The following is a 6,699-nucleotide window of genomic DNA, read 5'->3' as shown; positions in this document are numbered from 1 at the left end:
ATGAGGCTAATTGGAGATGAAACTAGACCTAAAATGCTTCATTTTTCATGAAGAGACCATGCCCAAATTCTACCCAAAAATTGACCAAATTGTTATCCCAATCCGGATGACCAAATGATGAACCAGAAAATTGACCAAATAAACAATACACATTCATTTGGCCATAACTCCCACTAGACAGGTCCAAATGATCTGAATTTTATACCATTGGAAAGCTAAGATATAGGACTACAACTTTCATGAAGACCACAGAGCCCAGAAATGCCTTAAACAAATCTAAATTGTTAGCCCAAGTTAGGTCACAAAATTAACCAGAACCATATTGCCCAGAAATTGCTTAATATAAGCTTACTTGACCAGTTTTGGCAAAGAGGCCATAGCTTGGTCTACAGAAATCCAAATGTAATAAAACTAATGAAAAAATGTCCATAAGACATTAATATACAATATTGGTATTTTGACTAAAACTCACAAATGAAGAGAACTAGGTCAATTGGCTAGGTCAAGTTAGTATGCAAATTCTGAAAATTGCCTAAGTGACCACTTCACCTCAGAATAGTCTTTTAGTCATATCTCTCACTAGGAAACTCCAATGAGGTTGAGCCATATCATTCTAGAAACCTGAGAAATAGAGCTCCAACTTCGTTCTAGACACTTTCATCAAATTATAAATGTAAGAATCCCAAAAGTTGAGTCAAAGCTACTGACTTAAACTAGGATCCTGTTAGCACAGGGTACTTGAGTCTAGGCCAGTTTATTTGGCTATAAGTAATTCTACAAAACTTGAAAAATTGCAATCCAAAATTTTCAGTGACCATAAGACATAGGGCAATAAACTCTATGAAGAATACTAAGCCTAAATGTGACTACAACATGTCCAATTAAATTGGTAAAGTGTAATTCCAAAATTTGCTTATCTAAGGATCCAGAATTAGGAAATGAACCAGTTATGGTTAATTAACCATAACTTGAGTTCCAAAAATTCAAATGACATGATTCGAAAAGGGAAAACAAGACAAGACATAGAAGAACAACTTCCATGAAGGAAGTATGGCCAAACAGTGGCCACAAAGTGATCAAATTGATAGGTAAAGTTAAGACATTAAAACTGAACCTAAAGAAAGGTTCATAAACAAATTATTTTATGGTAGGATTTTAATCCTAATATGTTGCTAAACACTGAATTATATGAAATAGGTATGTGGGACCCACTTTCCTACTACAAAGTGATATGAAATTTCTAATAAGTAATTAATAATGCTTAATTGCCCAAAGTAAACGTAGGCTTATGTATATAGTTTGGATCGATTGGTATACCAATTAAGGACTATAGATAGCAGTACTACCTATATGAATAATCATTGACCGACAAAATATATCTGATATGATTGTTCCACAGGCTATATGCCTGCCCGTTGGCCATTGTGCCTAATTTTATTTCTGGCTTTGATAGCTTGCCCACTGGCCTTGTGCCTGACATGACAGTTGTATACAGGGTAGACATATGGTTGTCTAATCAGTATACTCCTGTGTATCTAGCCTTATAGTCTGTTATAGGTTACTTAGGCACTGTTATAAATTAACTAAGACTGAAAATATGAGAAATGAATAGAAAAGATACTAATAAATTTAATTGTTTCCAAAGTGCACAAAATTCATAACTGGCTTAGAATTTATGAAATTAACCTAGAATTATTATTTGTAATTACTCAGTTATTTTTCTTTAAAGTTATGCACCACTAAGCAATTTGCTTAGCTCGTTAATTTTCCATCACGTAGGTACTGGAGATCAGACACAGACACAGCAGTAGCCGCAGCAGTAGTGCCCTGATAGAGATTTGATCAGATCTAACAGTGTCTACTAGTAACCTCAGCAGAGTAGTTTTGGTAGGGCCCATGTATATTTTGTTTTGCATTTTGTTTATTGTATATAAGTAAATGATGTAAATCTTTTTGAGATATGTAATTCAATTTTGATATTGTAAATAAATTGTAAATTATTGTATATAAACTTCCATATGAATGAATAAATGAAAAATATATTTTCTTGAAATTGTATAAGAAGAAATGATATGATATGACATGATGTACATGTAAATATGAGATAGACATAAAATTGTTTTTTTTTACAGGTGAATAGTGGAACATGCCAGATGCTAATAAAACAGAGGAGGCTCTGCCTGGGTTTTCACATAAATAATTTGTGATAAAAAAAAATTTTTTTACCACATGTTTTCTATGAAATTTAAAATTAACAATGGACAGGACAGGATAAGATAGGGTGCTCCGGCACTGAATGTGGCACGCTTTACTCTGCTACACTATAAACGGGTAAGGGGAATCACAAAAGAAGCAAGGTTATCTAAAGAGTGCATTTATTCCTTGTTCAAAACTTTGGGAACTTTGATATAAGGCTCTTTATAGCTTGGAATAGTAGCAACCGCATCTTTCCTGCTCAAAGCTCAACATAAATTAAATTTACAACTACTGCACTGCAGGAAACAATTAATAATTACTAATCCTCCCTCACCTATTCTCATATGTTTGAGGAATATCATTATGCAAGTTCCCACCTTCTATCTCTGTAAATTCAACAATGAAACTTTGCAAGATTAAAATAGTGAAAAGTTTAATGCCCATTTATATAATTGAACTTAAGTTAATTATTAAAGCAATATAAAGATTGATATGTTAGAAAAAATACTGATGAACATAGAAAATTTATATTAAGTGGAAAGAAACTTTCTATAAAACTCAATTACACATCAATATCCATTAGAATGTTCCATTTATATCACTAAAACTTAACTAAATAAAATAAAATTCCACAAAATCTCAACAACTGGTCAACTTATAATCACTACTTTAAAAATTGAAATGTAAGAATTTTGAAAAATATAACTTTTAAAATTTTGTAGGACTGGATAATATGAAGACTAAATCAGCTAGATATCAATTAATTAGCCTAAAAAAATAATACCCACAAATGTGATTACAAGCATTCTTTTTATGAAACCATATCAATGGCCAAAGTAGGTTCTCATAAAATTTTCCATGTTCGACCCTATCTCCCAATTCAATTCAAAGACCCAAATATATAACTAGCAAACCAAAAATTATTGAATAAATATAAGAGGGATTAATGTAAAGAACCTGCTCTGATTACAGGCTCAACACTATTAAGATCAACTGCTTAAAGTTGTCCAAACCTAGCAAATAAAGAACTATAGTCAACCACTAAAAATAAAATAAAATAAAATCACAAAAACATGGCTGCAATGAGAGACAAGTATATACCAGTCAATCACTTGTCAAATTTTGGGGGCAAATTCTTCAACCTGAAATAGTTATCAGAAAGCAAATGGGATAAGAGAAGAAGACTAACAAATAAAGTACGGTAAGGAATTTCAAATGGGTAATGAATGAGATAATAAGACCTCATTTGGGGTGAGAGAAATTTGAGCAGTTTCAGCCAAATGAGACACATCTAGGGGTTAAAGAGAGGACCCATGTGTTGCTTTTGTTGAGCATCTTCGAGTCTTATAACTATTATAATGAGTGAGCAGCTTTGAAATAGAGCTCAATTTTCTGTTGTTGAAAAATGAGTGATGACTTGGTGGTGATGGTCCTTTGAGTAGTAACAGAGCTATGCTTTCCATTTTGATTTTGTTGCTTCAATCAAAAACACCTCGATCCCTTCCTCCTAGTCCTATCCTCAAAATCTAGAAACCAACCTTAATATTAGCTGTGGGCCCACCTCTATATGGGCCAAGCTTCTATCGCTGCAATCATTTGCAATTTTGAACTAAAAAATCTGTAATTGAATTTGATTTTTATGTTATTTATTTATTTATTTTACATTTGACTCAGACTAGAGTTCGAGCTGATGTTCCAGTTTCATAAGCTCATTAACAATATTCCAATTATTTTTAAGAGCAGACGATACCAAATTTTATTGCTTTTCCCCCTCATATTACTTAGATATCATCATGGTTATAATCTTCTTGTATTCAGGTTTTATTTATTTCATAAAAAAATATGAAAAATATTTTTCATATTTTCTAACATTTGAAGCACTAAAAAAAAATGGATCAATAAAAAACATTTTTTTTTGTCAAAAGAAAAACTAAGTCATTTTTAAGGAAAATGACTTCCTCTTTTCAAAACAAGAAGTCATTTTTCATTTTATAAACTTTGATAATCCTATTAAAATGTGAAAATACTTATACATACACGATATAAATATGCACCATTAGTTTAACATTGCAACCAAATAATGAAAAATATTTTCATAGAAAATATTTTTTTAGAAAATATTTTCCATGAAAAATATTATCCATATATAAGTTATTTTTCATGAAATAAACAAAGCCTTAATTTTAAATAAATTTTCTTATGTAACAAAATAAATAAATAACAATCTATAAATGTAACATCCTCACTATAGCAATTCCGTACATTCTACTGTTCCGGTGACCGGTGTTGATCCGGACAGCTAGAACATCTGAAAAAAATATTTAGACTAGAGTGAGGAGTCATAAACAACTCAAATATTAATAAAAAAAGTTTAGGAAAAATTTTAGAAATAAAATACAACTAAGTTAAATGAACCGGTGCCTTAGCGATGGGTAACCTAGTAGGAAGTTGCTATTTTCACAGCTAGAAGCCCTAAACCCAAGGGAAAATTCATGAAATAATTTTTGGGACTCCAAAGAAGAGTCATTGAGGTTTCGATGGCATTAGAATGCCAAGAAAAGGTTAGGAAAATTTTTAAGATCGATACAAACAGTTTTGGCTCCTTAAGCCAAACGAATGGCATTTTGGTCATTCACCTTCAGAGATGATTTTTGGCCAACTTGTCCAATTGAGTAAATAAATTATATGGCATAAAATGTGAATAAATATTGTTAAAAACTAAATTAAAAATGTGTAAAAAAGAAAAGAAAAGAAAATGAAATAAAACTCAAATTATGACATCATTATGATGTCATTAAAAACTCTCCACCAATCACCATGAGACAACCATTTAATAAACAAATAAAAAGGAGATAAATGAGTAAAAAAAATTGAAAAAACCATCTTCTTCTCCAGCCATTCTCCTGTCCAACCCTCTCTTCTCCATTTTCCTCTCAAATTCTTTCATTTTCCTATTATTAAAACACCATTTCAAGCTTCCAAACCATTCCCTTCCTTCACAAAAAATAGTTGGCAACCTTGATAAACCTCCATAGCCAGCCATAAAACCCAAGGAAAGTGGGAATAAAAGTGAAAGGAAAATCTAGTTGGCAGCCCCAAAGAGGTGAATCAAGTGTTGGGTTGATTGAAGGTTGCTTGGAGATAGAAGAATAAGGTTAGTGCTAGAAATTTATGCAAGTTGATTTAGGGTTTGCTAAAATTTGGAATTTTGTGTTGTGACTTGAATTTGTTGATGTTGAGGTTGATTATTGACTATTAGAAATGCTATAAATGTGAATTGAAGTTTGGAAGTTAGGTAGAATTGAAAATTGAGAGTGTTGTTCTTATGCAGGAAATTCTGGACCTATGAGTCCAGTGTGTTTAGATGAACATAAGTTGAGCTAGACAGCTCCAATTGCTGCAAGGCCAATTGGAGATGAAATTTAAGACCTAAAGCAACATTTTTCATGGAGAAACCATGCCCAAAAACCAAGCACAAAATAACCAAAAATTGGCTTGAATCTGGGTAACCATGTGCTGGACCTGGAAAAATGACCATATGAACAGCAAATGTTCAAATGGCCATAACTCAGTCTAGGAAGGTCAGAATGACCTGATTTTTAAACCATTGGAAAGCTTAGACATAGGAGAACATTTCATATGAAGAACTCAGAGCCCAGTTCTGACCCTAGCCTAATCAAATTGTTAACCAAATTTAGTCCAACAAAACTGCCAGAACCAAACTGACCAGAAAATTCTGGACATTGACCAGCCTGACTAGTTTTGAAAAAAATGTCATAACTTGGTCTACAAAACTGAAAATATAGTGAAACCAAAGCAAAAATTTCTATAAAACCTAGAAATACAAATTTGGTGTTTTGACCAAAACCCAGAACCTGATGGAACTTGAAGAGATTGCTAGGAAAATTTAGCATTCCAAATCCTGAAATTTAACCAAATAGACACTTGACCCCAGAATAGTATTTAGATCATATCTCCCACTAGGAAACTCCAATTGAGATGAGCCAAATTGTTCTGGAAACCTAAGAATCAGGACTCCAACTTTGATCTAGGAACCTTCTTCAAATTTTGAGTGCAAGTACCCTAAAATGGAAATCAAATATATTGACCTGAACCTGAAATCCTGAAGGCATAAGGTTCATGAGTCCAGGTTAGTTATTTGGCAATAATTCACTCTACATAACTAGAAAAATTATGATTCTTGAACCTGAGTGATTCTAAGACATAAGGTAACAACTCATATGAAGGATATTAGGTCTAAAAATGACTGTAGCATACCCAAATAATTAGAATAAATTGGACTATAGAATCTGCCTGGTTCTGGATCCAGAAAGGGTCAATGAACTAGTTATGGTATTTAGGCCATAACTTGAGCTACAAAACTCCAAATGGAGTGATTTAAAAGGGAAATTGAATCAAACACAATAAGGAATAACTTTGATTAAGAACATTTGGCCAAATTCTCACTGTAGAATTTCCTAATGGAGCAGTTATCTCTAGCAC

General features: G+C 32.4%; 1 pseudogene; it reads right to left on the bottom strand.

Moving 5' to 3' along the window:
* Window positions 1-2,375: 2,375 nt before the first annotated feature.
* Window positions 2,376-3,659, bottom strand: LOC110667713 (glutamyl-tRNA(Gln) amidotransferase subunit C, chloroplastic/mitochondrial-like; annotated as a pseudogene).
* Between the last annotated feature and the right edge of the window lie 3,040 nt (window positions 3,660-6,699).

Source organism: Hevea brasiliensis, chromosome 4 (genome assembly GCF_030052815.1).
Source record: "Hevea brasiliensis isolate MT/VB/25A 57/8 chromosome 4, ASM3005281v1, whole genome shotgun sequence".
NCBI lineage: Eukaryota > Viridiplantae > Streptophyta > Magnoliopsida > Malpighiales > Euphorbiaceae > Hevea > Hevea brasiliensis.
Note: the sequence above shows the minus strand (reverse complement) of the source record. Positions and strands in the feature narration are given on the sequence as shown.